This window comes from Lactuca virosa, chromosome 8 (assembly GCF_052849685.1).
Source record: "Lactuca virosa cultivar CGN04683 chromosome 8, Lactuca_virosa_CGN04683_v6, whole genome shotgun sequence".
NCBI classification, from domain to species: domain Eukaryota; kingdom Viridiplantae; phylum Streptophyta; class Magnoliopsida; order Asterales; family Asteraceae; genus Lactuca; species Lactuca virosa.
Window position 1 is genome coordinate 200,984,659 of NC_136433.1, and position 15,144 is coordinate 200,999,802.

General features: G+C 40.0%; 1 pseudogene across 1 annotated transcript; it reads left to right on the forward strand.

The window, feature by feature from the left end:
* The first annotated feature begins 2,410 nt into the window (after positions 1-2,410).
* On the forward strand, positions 2,411-7,196 carry LOC145132030 (cullin-1-like; annotated as a pseudogene). The gene is made up of 14 exons (XR_013717844.1): positions 2,411-3,620; positions 3,723-3,770; positions 3,871-4,074; positions 4,146-4,223; positions 4,295-4,384; positions 4,570-4,646; positions 4,743-4,820; positions 4,898-5,000; positions 5,080-5,233; positions 5,297-5,348; positions 5,420-5,540; positions 5,623-6,425; positions 6,642-6,772; positions 6,837-7,196. The product of XR_013717844.1 is annotated as a cullin-1-like (transcript).
* Positions 7,197-15,144: the final 7,948 nt, after the last annotated feature.

Here is a 15,144-nt window from a genome sequence, read left to right on the forward strand (position 1 = left end):
GAATAACCAGCAATCCTACACACAGACCCCAAATCACTGAACTCGTTCCTACTCCTCTTGCTGCCACATGGATGCTTTCCTGAAGGCCAACAGGGGGCCTTCCTCGTCCCAAACTGTCTACCAAATGTCCGGAACACCAGACACCTACCCGATTGTTGAGCCAAAAACACACGTGACAGTCCCCTGCGACCTTCAAAGGATACCTCGTCTAACCATAACTGCCCTATCTCCTTTAGGCTGATAACCTGTCACCACTTAATCCGACGCAAAAAGGTGAATACGACCAGAATGACTATAGTCTTACATCATACGCGGTCTCCTTCGACCTTCCGTTTCCTGATTCCGACATGTCGTGGCTCCATTACGGATAGAGCCACACGAGACACATCACAATGGATTAAACTACCATCAAACCAACCCGTTAATCACCCTAAAATTCTGCCCTCGATTCCCTTAGCATATAGATGCCCCACATCCCATCTCACTGAAAGAAAATCCTGCACGAATTCCAATTCGGGTCCCTATCCAAATCCGAATTGTTACTCTGCTCCTATCCAGAGATCCTCGAATCGGCATTTCTATAATGTACCATGACTTCCCGTCATCCTTTACTTGACCGATTAATAAATACCCTAGCTGATTCCCCGAGACTACCAGTCTCGCACCCGGTCCAACCACCATGTTCTTATGAGATCCAAAATCAGGGCTACCCAACCGTAGCCCTACTGAGACATGCACTAATCATCTACATGATCCTGTATTCAAGATCCAACCCCTGACTCAGCAGTCTCTACCGGTTCCATCCTGAATTCCCATAACCATCCGGGCTCGCCCCCGGATAACTGATCGGGCAATCACCCCTGGTCCTGATGCTGACTAAGCTGTGGCTCCCCTACAACCTTGCGAACTAGCCTACCCTAGACCGTATCATCTGAAAGAATCCATGAACGCTACGACACCCCCGCAGTCTTACAACACTCTCCACTGCTAGTGAATGCTACGGCTCCCCTGCAGTCTTACAACACTATACCCTAACTGACCATTAGTGAATGCTACGGCTCCCCCGTAGTCTTACATCACTTTCACCCTTGCTTCTGACCTAGATAACTGGACGGTTCTCCCCCACTAAGATTCAACTATGTCTGCTCGGCACAAGAAAATTGAAGGATTCCCAATCCTCATTACGTTCCAATGTTCACCTTGCTGACGGCCGGCACTTACCAAAGCTAGCACACCAAAAATATCCCTGTCCAAACAGCACACTTCCTGAAATTCAGCTAACACTTCTTGTATCCCAACAACATCAATGACTTCAAACGCTTAAAAGCGATATCACGCTCAGACCTCGGAGTCCAACGAACGGATAGTCTAACCAAGACCTCAGCGGCAACTCTCTCTTCCCTCGGCAATCCCGATGGCTCTTCCAAACATAAATACTAAGGCTACTGAAAACTAGTCATAACTCCCTCGTTCGAGCCCTTGGACCAGCCCCGAAAATGACTGGTGCAAGTGCACTCACTACTCCTTCCTAAACGTCAGACAGTCAACCTCCTTGTCGTCCACCTGAACACAACAAAAATATAACAGGCTTACTCCCTATGGGCAATCCTAGAAGATGTGGCCAACCTGCTACACCCGTAGCAACCCAGATCACTGAACAGATCCCGACAACGACTCAGAGCAATCACGGTACACGCGGAATCCGCACCGCAAGATACATCCGTCTGAAGATCTCTCAAAGATTCCTCGACATGCTGAATGGAATCTGACAACCCTTGCTAACCCAGACAATAGCAAAAAAACCGACCCGATATCCAACTTATCACAATTCCCAAGCAATACAAATACCCGATATCCACCGGAAATGGCCGAAGATAGCATATCCGCAAACATCTGAAGGAATCCTGACCACCTCCTCCTGTGATACCTCGACCACCCTAAGAACATAATGTAACACCTCATTCCGATCCCAATGACAATCCAAACCCTTGGAACGAAACTTCATTGCACAGTTTCTACAAGTGTTGCACTGGATCCGACCTTGCCGGCCTCTCACAAGCTGATCCAAACTCTTGGGTCTCCACCCGAGACCCTCCAATAAATTCACCGGACCTGAACCTCTCTAATTGAGGTGCTCCCACTACTAGAAAACAACCCTTTAATGACGTGCAAACTATGACACACGCTGATAGAGGACACGCATTTGTGCGCGCCCTAAAAATTAGTTTCAGTTTTCCAAAATTTTAAGGATAGAGGACACGCATTTATGCGTGCTCTAAAATTAGTGTCCATCAAAAAAAATTACAAACACGGAGGGCGCTTTATCTCAAATGTGTGTCCTCTACACATTTCGCTTTATAATTTTTACCAAACGCGCGTTTTTATCACAAAATCGCTGGTACTATTAATTCTAGGGCTTTTTTTTGTAGACCACTCAGAACTCATGATCATTCAAACCCAATTTCCATTCCACATGAGAGCTTTGCAATCGACGACCTGATCAACCTCGCTTAACCTCGCCGGAAACCTGTGTCTCACCTCACCTCGCCGGTGACCTCGACCTCACCTTTCCTCGCATGTGACTACGACTCCCTAATGATTTGGTGTTGTACTCGGTAGTAGCAAGGGGAAAAAGCAAATTCCCAAATTTTTTGAAAACCCTGTCTCGTTCTCTTTTGCCTTTGTTCTCCATATTTTGTCTGAACATTTCCATATCACCCAGTTCAAACACGATTTAGGTTTCAAATTCAAGCAAAAGGATGGGAGATTTAACGGTTGACTTTCACGATAATCCCTGGTCTATCTCTTCCAGCTTTTCCCCGATTCCATCTTTATCACTCCTCACAAAAATCTCCATCGATCGTGTTAGGTTTTCTCCACCGAGTAGTCCTCTCGAAGATTCTATGTTAATATCGGCTTATCTGTTCACACGCCATGACTTGCCTCTCTTCTTCTCTACATATCTAAATAACGTCATCTACATGTACGATTTACTCCATTGCTAACTGGAATTCCTTCAACTTATTTTGAATTTACTCATTTTGCATCTCTATTATTTTTGATTTCATGGTTCTGTAAGTTAGGGTTTGATTATGTTGGGAATTTTTCATGCTCATGGAATATTCCATATGTTATGTAGCTTAACTGTTATGCAAAGGTTTGTGTTCTTTTGTTCTTTCTCCTAATTCCCAAGTTCAATTGATTTCTTATTATGAACATAAAGGTTAGATGTCTACTTCAATTTTATTAAAGGCTACATATATCTTTATTATGTGTATTTTAAGATACCCTTTTCCTATAACAGATTATATCTCCTGTATTGGATATGATACCGATGTATTTGGGTATTAAGCTGGCTGCCCTGGCTTCTAGAAAAGAACTCATAGATCTGGAAAAGAGGTTGAGTGGATCTAAGATCAATGTCTCTGCTTCAGGTTTTACCTTCTTTGAGAGAGAAACATGGTGAATTCATGCTCAGAGAGCTTGTTAGAACATGGTCAAATCATAAAGTCATGGTGAGATGGGTTTCAAGATTCTTCCATTATCTTGATCGTTATTTCATCACTCGAAGATCTCTTCCAACTCTAAAAGAAGTTGGCATTACCTGTTTTCGTGATCTGGTACTTCTTCATCTATAAATCATACAAAAAAATGTTTTTTTATATTAACTAATTATAAATGTCTTTCTTTATTCTTTAATGACTTAGGGCATATTTTGTTAGGTATATCAAGAGTTGCATGGGAAAGTGAGGGATGCTGTAATATCTCTGGTATGTTGTTTTTTTCTCTTACAAATATATATATATATATATATATATATATATATTCTGTGGAAATAAGTCAATAAGTAATTATTTGTTCAAAAACCAGATTGATCAAGAGCGTGAAGGGGAGCAGATTGACCGAGGTTTATTAAAGAATGTGTTGGATATATTTGTTGAAATAGGAATGGGGGATATGGAATATTATGAGAATGACTTTGAAGCATTCATGCTTAAAGATACAGCAGCATATTATTCACGTAAAGCTTCAAGCTGGATTCTAGAAGATTCTTGTCCAGATTATATGCTCAAAGTAAATTTCTACACCTCTTTAGTTTTGAAAAATTTCATTATAAATTTTAATCGCCCTTTTTGGAATATCAGGCAGAAAAGTACTTAAAAAGGGAGAACGATAGAGTTTCTCACTATCTCCATTTTAGTAGTGAAACAAAGCTTCTTGAGGTTTGCTTTTTCACTATTTAAATTTGTGACTTAATTTTTTTATACTTACTGTTATTGACATTTGTGTTTAGAAATTTCAAAATGAGTTGCTATCCATGTATGCAACCCAATTGCTTGAAAAGGAACACTCTGGTTGTCATGCATTACTTAAGGATGACAAGGTATGTTGTTGTACTACTATTACATAAGAGTAAATTACAGTTTTGGTCCCTGTGCTATTTCGATATACCACAGGGACCAAAATTGTAATTCATACGTCATAAACAATCACTGTGAAACTTCTAGTGTTTAGATTTCTTACTGGTTGTGAACATTTGTTTCTTCCCTTTCTACCCTTCACTTGCAGGTTGATGATTTGTCAAGAATGTTCAGACTATTTTCCAAAATACCCCATGTATTGGATCCTGTCTCTAGTATGTTTAAACAGGTTTGTGATTTAGGAGTTGGATTCTATTTTTTTTAAAGTACAATGCATTTATCTGTATTTGTTGTCATCTTTTTTTATATTTTTGACGCAATGCAACATGTTGATGCTGAAGGCACAGCCTTGGTGAAACAGGCAGAAGATGCTGCAAGTAATAAGAAGGCAGGAACAGGTAAATTTTTATAAATTTGAACTTTCTCAATTTTTTTTAAAAAGAATTAACATTTTAATAATAATAATACAATTGATTGTGGTCTGGTTTCCAGGTTTTTGTTAGAAAAGTGATTGAGCTGCATGACAAGTACATGGCTTATGTAAATGACTGTTTTATGAACCACACCCTATTTCATAAGGTTTGTACATTTGCATTATTAATTCACTGAATTATAACTTGTTATTTACTATTTTATCCCTTATATTGTTACTCTCTAGGCGCTTAAAGAAGCATTTGAAATATTCTACAACAAGGGCATTTCCGGAAGTTCAAGTGCAGAATTACTGGCCACATTTTGTGATAATATTCTTAAAAAAGGTGGAAGTGAGAAATTAAGCGATGAAGCCATTGAAGACACACTTGAGAAGGCATGTTTCTATTTGATAATACCAGAAATTTATTTACTGTTTAATATTTATTTACATTTACAGGTAGTTAAGCTGCTTGCTTACATTAGCAATAAAGATCTGTTTGCTGAATTCTATTGGTAAATAAATGACTTATTTTACATATAAACAATTTTTGCAGTTATTTATTTTATTATGATTGTAATTTTAGGAAAAAACTTGCTCGGAGGCTGCTATTTGACAAAAGTGCCAATGATGAACATGAAAGGAGTATCCTCACAAAGCTGAAACAGCAGTGTGGTGGTCAGTTTACTTCAAAGATGGAGGGAATGGTAATTAAGTGTCAAATTCCTATTCTTTTTATATATATATATATATTATATTATATATTTTATATTTTATATAATTTTTCAGGTAACAGATTTAACATTAGCTAAAGAAAACCAATCCTAGGATTGACTTGACTGTAACTGTATTGACCACTGGTTTCTGGCCAAGTTACAAGTCTTTAACAGTCTCAACCAAGTAACCTGTGCATCAAATTGCATAACTGGATTAAGAGCGACTTCTTCACATAGTAAGGACCAACAAGCTATGGATGAACCTGATGAAATTAAAATTTTGGGGAAAAGAAAAAAATAAAGATAAAAGACACAAAATTTCTTCTTAAGTGCTGTTTTAAAGAAAAAAACTTGGACACAGTTGGTGATGCTGGACCAGATGGCGCCACTGGTGGACGACAACTGGCGGGTGAAATTCGAGAGGGTGGGAGAAAACGGGTTCTCTCGGTTGTAGGGAGTTTGGATGCTGCAGGAGATTGTGATGAAGCTGCTAACAACTCTGTGTTTCCCTTACGTGTTGGCACGAGGGGTATTTCCGGTATTTGGGTACCCGTTGGTGGTGAACTCGGCTGTTTACAGGTTTGCATGGGTGGGGTGTATGAGTTTTAGTATGGTAATCGGTAAAAGGTAAAAGGTAAAAGTGAGTCGGCATCATATCATATCATATTATCATATATTGATATGTTATCATATATGAGTGGCTGTTTGATCAATGTTTGTTGACACAAATATATGAAATGTGTTACATCATCAGATGAGATGCATACTGATACGTTCATGTTAATAATACAGAGGATTGATGTTGATCAAATATTGCAGGAATTGCAAAACAATAGACATACTTAGAGCTTGGACACCAAATTCTTTTGGCCCAAAGTGAGTAAGCTTCAAAAAATATTAATTTTTGTTTTTGTTTTATATTTGGGACAATGTTATTATTGCTCACTATAATGTAATCCTAGTGCTTCTATGTCAAGTAACATACAATGTATGGTTTATTTATTTTTCAATAGGCATGATAAAAACTTACCTTTAGAGCATTAACAACAACAAACATATTAGCACCACCTTCCTTCATTTGTTGTATTTCAGATTTTAAGGTTTATGTATGCAAACTCGGGGACTTCAATACACACTTGCTTACAACAATGTATACAAACTAAGGAAATAGGAAAAGACACAACGGAAATAGGAAACGTTTCAGAGCTTCTTCAATCTTGTTGGTAGGGGCATTTATGTCTTTTCATCAATCTTGTTGCATATTCTTAACTTATCCAATTTTGGCAGGTTGATCCTGCTACATGGCCAATAATGATCTTTAGGGTCCGCTAGAAGGATTGTAGATTGCAGTTAAGCTTCTATCTAAGACTTCACGCCAAGGACTTGATGAATTTAAGCTAACAATGTTTTACTTGATTTGGACAAGAAACCTAAGATATCATACTTTGGCATGGCTATAAGCTTTGGAGGAAACGAGACTCAAGAAAAAGCAAACACACAGAGAGTTGTTGGCACATAGTAAGCTAGATAATGCAATTATATATAAATTCTGCTTCTCTTGAGTTCATTTTTTTATAACATTTACTCACTATTGGAATAATTATTTGTATTTGACATATTAGTGAAATGAATTATCTTTGTTATTTATGGTATTTTATTTTGTATTATGAGATTTTTAATGTGTTATTTAATTTGAAAATTAGTAAATCTATCAAAATATATAATTTTTAAAACATTTAACTTTATGACACGCAAAAATGTGTGTCGTCTTTCTTTATGACAGGGGCTTTAATCATACGCAATGCACATCGTAAATGTGCGTCGTAAGGTTACGACACACAAATGCGTGTCATCTTCTTTATGACAGGGCTTTCCTTGACACGCATTGCGTGTCGTAAGAGCGCGTTGTAAATGCGCGTCGTAAATAGGGGACGCGCAAAAGCGCGTCGTCTCTCGTTATGACAGGGCCTTCATTGACACACATTTGCACGTCGTCTGAGTGTTTTACGACGCGCATTGCGCGTCGTAAAAGGCTCTTTTCTAGTAGTGTCCTGATCGATCTTCCGCACTCGGGCTCTGAGATCCGCATCATTCGGGGTCTCGCACCGTGTCACACTCACCAGCTCAATCATCAACGGCTGAACTGCAATAGCTGGAGCAACCTCTGCCCTATCCGGGCTACAAATACTCCCAAGTCATAGTCTCCAATCCCGAATAGATCGCACAATCAATCCTTGCCGCCTGATACCAGAAATCCAAGACGAACTCAGAATCCTGGCAGTCCTTCCGCTAACTGACTCACCACCGGAGCCGGGACCAAACCCTGGTCCTTCCCCTTGTGTGCTCATCTGCATTCTGCATAGCAGCTATCCCCACGGTCCAATCATAACCAATAATTCTCCTTCCCAGGCTTCTTAGATTCTCCAAGACTTTCCCCGATTTGAGTATGGATCCTATGCTTTCAGTAGTACGGGCCCAATATTACCTTCCACACGTATCCATACTTTCCTCCGGAATCATCTCGAATCCTCTAAGTCACCTACTCCCATGATGTACCAAATGTCTGCTAAACAGTAGCACAATATCCACCGAACCACCTCCTAGGCTCCCCCTAGGTTCCCAATAATGTCAACTAGCCACCTTATGAATATAGCCACATGTAGCAGAGATCAGATAATCCTTCAAGTAAAAGAATCAATGCTAGAACGGTCAGACTCAAACAAGAACTGCGCAATAGGGCCAAATCCATCACTCTGAGATTATCCAGCCTGTGCCACATATGACCTAGCATGTTCACTTAGTAGCTAGCTCATATTGCTAGAAGTCCCACAAAGCACAAAGCAAGCAGCATTCAGACAACAGAAAACTAACCAACATATTCCAATCAAACAATTCTACCTATACATACAATTCACTATCAGGTGACTCATGTCACTAATCTCATCCTAGGCTTACCTTAGGGTAATCCCCGACCCACAAACTATCATAGAACATTCAGCCCATAAACCACGACCCATGCTGTCCACATCGACCCTCGTTGTCGGCTACCTTATGCATGCAAATTATATACAGAACATGATCTAATAGACCGTCGAATAATAGACTCTACCCTAGGACCACAACCAGACAAGGAACATGAAATAAGGCCAAATCAATTATTTTAAGGCTATAAGATCCTAACCGTATACAATTTTAAAAGCATATATGTAGTAGTTACTAATACCAATAATCATTCTCACCCTAGCATGGCATCAATTATTCCCAAGGCTACAAGCACCACGTATCATGCCAATCTATTGCTGACTACTAAACACTAGCATGCACGTCTACCAGCTGAAACAACATATTCAGGCATCTCCCCTAGCCGTAACTAGCATGCGATTCACATATTCATAATCAAATCATAATAGATAACAAATGTGGGCATTCTGGGGAAACTTACTTGAGCTCGGTTGATTGCATGCACCACACCCTTTCTTGTCTTAGAAAACTTTTCCTTGAAAACATTTGTCCCTTAAAAACTTTATAGATCCTCAGTTTGAGTTCAGAACACCCGAAACTATGTCTGAATCCCTCAAACCAAGGCTCTGATACCAACTTGTAACGATCCAAAATCAAGGGTAAAAATTTCATTTTTAATATAGCTAAAACATTGATACCATTTATTTCAAACATTTCAAATCATCATTAAGTAAAACATTTATCAAAGTTCATCCCAAAATCATTCACTGTGGAAATCATAGGTGTGTGCACTGCAATCAATCCGAGCTCTTCATTTCCAAATAGATGATACCTGAAACAAAAACTGCAAACCGTAAGCATGAAGCTTAGTGAGTCCCCCAGAGCATACCCTACACACAATCCACATAACACATACAATATTAACTATAATGCTACATATATCACATAAGCCATGCATACATAAACCTGTAAGGATGCCATGGGCTACCCCACATGGTCTTTACCTAGAAATGCCATGGGCTACCCCACATGGTCTTACATCCAATGTCATGGGCTACCCCGCATGGTCTTTACCTAGGAATGCCATGGGCTACCCCACATGGTCTTACATCTAATGCCATGAGCTACCCCATATGGTATTTACCTAGGAATATCATGGGCTAGCCCACATGGTCTTACATCCAATGCCACGGGCTCCCCCCAGGGTCTTCCATGCAAGTATCACAAAGACAACTAGCATAACACATACAATATAATCACTAGCATACCACTTAGCATAAAGCTAACTATCATACCACATATCTCTACTACAGCTAGAGTACCACATAACATAAAATGTGCCGGCCTTGGTGCCTTAGACCCATTTGTATGGTGAGAAGACTCATCTCGCACTACAGAAGCTTCCCACATGAATTCCTTTGTTGTTGCCCGGCCAGCTTCCCGAGCTGTCACTACCAACCAATATACCCAATTAGCAATTGGGTTCCATACCATAATCCTTAATCCATGCATGGTGTAAAATGACCATTTTATCCCTGGCCAAATATGATCCAAAAACTAAGGCCCAAACCCAAAACAAAAGCCCATCATTATAATGTCCATAAAACCATCAATGGCCCAATTTTCCAAATTGGGCCCAGATCTTTCTAATGGACCTTATACTAAAGCCCAATATTCTCCTTAGTCAATAATCCTGACCCCCATTGGCCCACGAAGGCCCAAAACAACCTAATCCAAGAATTGGCCCAAACCGAGGCCCACAAATGTGAAGTCCATATCTATATTGGGCCACGAGGCCCAATAGGCCCAACTATTCCAATATCGTCCCAAAGAAACATTCAGGCCTAATAATCAACAAATCTAGGCCCAAAACCATTAGGGCCCAAAGGTCCGAAGTCCACTAAGGCCCAAATCCTCCTGAGAGCGTATGCCCATCGTACCTCTTATGTACGCTTAGCGTACTTGGAAAATGGGATCTATGCGCTGCGTACTACATAGTACGCCCAACGTACAAATAGCTCATGCACAAAATCCATTAAGTGCTTAATACTTAATCCAACAAGTCCAATACGCAGATCTGAGCTATACTTAACGTCTAAACCCATAAAGTCACTGACTTGGTGACTTTACATGCCCCAAACAAACCCAAACTCAAAAAATGGCATTATACTTCCATAAAAGTGACTCTAACTCATGCTTGAACCCATTAAGACCTTCAAGATGGCAACTTTCTGTCTTAGGTACTCAAATAGCATCAAGGGTGGCAACCCCAAGTCTAAGAATCGAATTTGAACCATAAAGCTTCATCCTTTGGACCAAAAAGGAACTAAAACCCAAAAAATGGTAGATCTAAGAGATGAATGATGAAGTTCAAAGCTTTATACCTTCATCAAGCTGAGAATGAGTCCTAAAAGCTAGATCAAGTTCAAAGCTTTGCATCGAACTTCTTCTTCTTGAAAATGTATCAAACACCCCAAAAATGATCTCCATAATCTCAAAATGCCACCATGGATGATATATGACAATTTATAGGGTTTAGAGGGGTAGAGGCTGAAGATATTAGGGTTAGGTTATGAGATAAGGAGTTTAAATAGGGTCCAAGACCCTAAAATAGGGTTCTGATTTGAATGGAGTACGCCCAACGTACATATGATGGGTTTGAGCCATAAGAACTTTCCTATGTGCACATGCAAACCCTAATGCTTGGATGTAGGTTTCTCTAATTGAACATGCAATTTATCAAAGACTTTCAATGCTAGATCTAGTGAATACAATGGAATCATAACATATGAAATCAGATCTAGATGAATACCTTAAGTTGCTTGCTTGAATCTTCTTGTTCTTGGAACTTAGAGTCACAATTGCCACTCCACTAATGGCTTACAAACACCAACTAGCAAGAGGATGATTTGGAGAGAGAGGAGAGGTGTGGAAATCGGCTCTAGGGTTCCTTAGGAAGCAAGATGGCCGATTTCCACAACCCATGGGGTCCTTTTATACTATGAGCTACTAGGGTTACATCTTTAACCCTAATTGAATAACTTAGGCCCTAAGCAATCCAAGGATCCTTCTAGATTGAGGCTTGGACGAATTCAAGGAGTCCATAACCCTAAATTCGGCCACCCTATGATCTATAAGGATTCATAGCCCAAAAACATAACTATCACACATTTGACAGTTTATGCCCCTTTATTCAATTAACCTCTTTTAGTCATCTAATTAATTCTTAATTAATCTATGACTAATATTAATCAAATAATATTATTATTCCTTTAATATATTATTCTTATAATATATTAATATAATAATATCTCTTCTCTCTTTATAAATCATCCTGTCAAGTTGCTATGGTGAAGGCAACCCAAAAGGACCATGCACAACCGGGTCAAGTACTTACTAAATATAGTTACATGCTTAGACACTAATCCAACAATCTCCCACTTGGATAAGTCTAGTAACTATAAATGCGAGTCTAATCCAATTAGCAATTGTAGCTCTCAAAGACGCTGTCAAACTCTGATCTTATCAGTAACCTGTCCTTCAGATAAGGGATCGTATAATCCTCTGTTCTAGATATCGTGCAGACAATTACATGGAACATTGTCATACTTATTGTCCAGTAGTTTGGTTTCTCAATCTCAGATTCATTTGACATAGAACTTAATTGAACACATCAATTCAGTCCTGACCGGGCCCGACACATAAGTCAAATCAAATCATCGAGGGGCCTGATATCTCTTTTACCCTCTTAGGATAAAAGGAACAGATAAACTTCGACTTATATGCATTTACTATCCACTAATCAAATTATACACAACAATGCGTTTTATAACATCAAGTTATTGATGTGTTTACGCATTATCAATGCATAACTAATTAGCAAACAATAAACCATATATCTAGGTTTTAAGACCATATGATATTACCATCTTGCGATCACTCTTGATAAATTCCATGAAGTGATTCCAGCAAGTGTGGGTTTATTCCAATGCTCAAATCAAGTTCATAAGCACTCATGAACGTTGCAACAAACTTTTGCTATGTATAATACACTTTATACAATCTACACTCCAATTCATGACAGTCTTCATTCATATCTACTTCCAACATATGAACGACTGTGGACCGTTTGAATAATTCGATTATTATGAAATAATTCAATTACTCAGGAAGTCAAAACATGCAAAATGAAACAATAGGTAACTTTACTAATAAATAATACTCCTTTATTTAATCATTGAATGTTAATAACAACTTATCTATTACACGTTTCCAAACTATCTAATCTAAACTAATATCGTCCTTCAACCCAATGCTCCTAGCGTGCTGCAAGTGCTTAACCCTGCTCAGTCCCTTCGTAATCGGATCTGCTGGGTTATCCTCTGACGATACCCTCTTCACTACGAGGAGTCCTTCTTCCACCTGATGTCGAATAAAGTGATATTTTCTGTCGATATGTCGAGATCTACCGTGATCTCTTGGTTCCTTGGTCAAGGCAACTGCTCCTTTATTATCACAGAAAATCTCCATAGGCTCCTTTATGGCTGGCACAACTCCAAGGTCTCCAATGAAGTTCTTCAACCATATTGCCTCCTTTGACGCTTCGCTTGCTGCAATGTATTCTGATTCGCACGTTGAATCAGCTACAATTTCCTGCTTGGAACTTTTCCAAGTTACTGCTCCTCCATTGAGAGTAAAGACCCAGCCTGACTGCGAACGATAGTTTTCCCTATCGGTCTGAAAGCTGGCGTCATTGTACCCTCGCACCTTTAAGTCATCACTCCCACCGAGGACTAGAAACCATTCATTGGTCCTTTGAAGGTTCTTAAGAATATTCTTTACTGCGATCCAATGCGCTCTGCCAGGGTTCCCTTGATATATGTTGACCATGCTCAAAGCGAAGGCCACATCAGGGCGAGTACAAGTCATAGCGTACATGATTGAGCCAACTGCGGAAGCGTAGGGTACTCAGCTCATCTCTGCTATCTCGACTTCAGTACTCGGACTTTGAGTCTTACTCAACTTGGCATTACTCTGGATTGGTAACTCCCCTTTCTTTGAATTCTCCATACTAAAACGTTTTAGTACCTTGTCCAAGTAAGTATTATGACTAAGTCCTATTAGTCTCTTACTTCTGTCTCTCACTATCCTTATTCCCAGAATATAGGAAGCCTCTCCGAGGTCCTTCATAGTGAAGCACTTCCCGAGCCAGGACTTAACCTCCTGCAGTGTCGGGATGTCGTTTCCTATGAGTAGTATGTCGTCGACATACAATACGAGAAAGCTTACTACACTCCCACTGGCATTGACATATACACATGATTCATCTTCGCTTCGCAGAAAACCAAACTCTTTGACCTTCTCGTCAAAACAAAGATTCCATCTGCGAGATGCTTGCTTAAGTCCATAAATGGACTTCTCAAGCTTACACACTCTACTTGAATGCTTCGCATTGACAAAACCCTCTGGCTGAGCCATGTAAACATCCTCAGCCAACTTCCCATTAAGGAAAGCGGTGTTGACATCCATTTGCCATATTTCATAGTCATGAAATGCAGCAATGGCCAACATCACCCTGATAGACTTTATCTTCGCAACTGGTGAGAATGTTTCGGCGTAGTCAACTCCAGGAGTTTGAGTGAAACCCTTCGCAACCAATCGTGCTTTGTAAGTGTGCACATTTCCATCCACGTTAGTCTTCTTCTTTAAGATCCACTTGCACCCGACCGTCTTACGACCTGGTACATTGTCAACTAAATTCCAAACTTGGTTGTCATACATGGATTGAATCTCACTGTCCATAGCCTCTTTCCATTTTGCAGAATCTGGGCCTGCCATGGCTTCCTTATAGCTGTTAGGTTCGTCCATATTCACTAGTGTACTATCACTAATAAACGTATCCCCTTCCATAGTAATATGAAAACCATAAAACTGGGGTGGAACACTAACTCTTTCGGAATGTCTAAGAGGTAAGGATTCGTCAATCGGTTCAACCGGAGTTTCCTCCTCAGGTTGAGCGCCGGTGTTAGAGGTTCCTTCATCGCTCGACTCTTGAATCTCTTCAAGATCGATTTGCCTCCCACTGTCACCTTGGCTTATGAGTTCTCGCTCTCGGAAAACCCCTCTCCTCGAAACGAAGACAACATTGTCACTCGGTCTGTAGAAGAGATATCCAAAGGATTTCTGTGGGTAGCCGATGAAAATACATCGCTCACTGCGAGGTTCGAGCTTGTCGTGAGATTCTCGTCTTATGAAAACCTCGCAACCCCAAACCTTGATATGTGAAAACGAGGGAGCCTTCCCTGTCCACATCTCGTGAGGTGTTTTGGCAACCTTCTTCGTAGGTACTAAGTTGAGGATATGGGCGGCAGTCTCTAAGGCATACCCCCAGAATGAGATAGGTAGTGAAGCACGACTCATCATGGAACGAACCATGTCTAGCAATGTTCGATTACGCCTCTCAGCTACACCATTCAATTGTGGTGTCCTAGGTGGCGTCAATTGTGAAACTATTCCACATTCCTTGAGGTAGTCGTGGAATTCAAGACTTAGGTACTCTCCACTCGATCAGATCGAAGCATCTTGATTTTCCTGCCCAACTGATTCCCACTTCTTGTTTGAACTCTTTTAACTT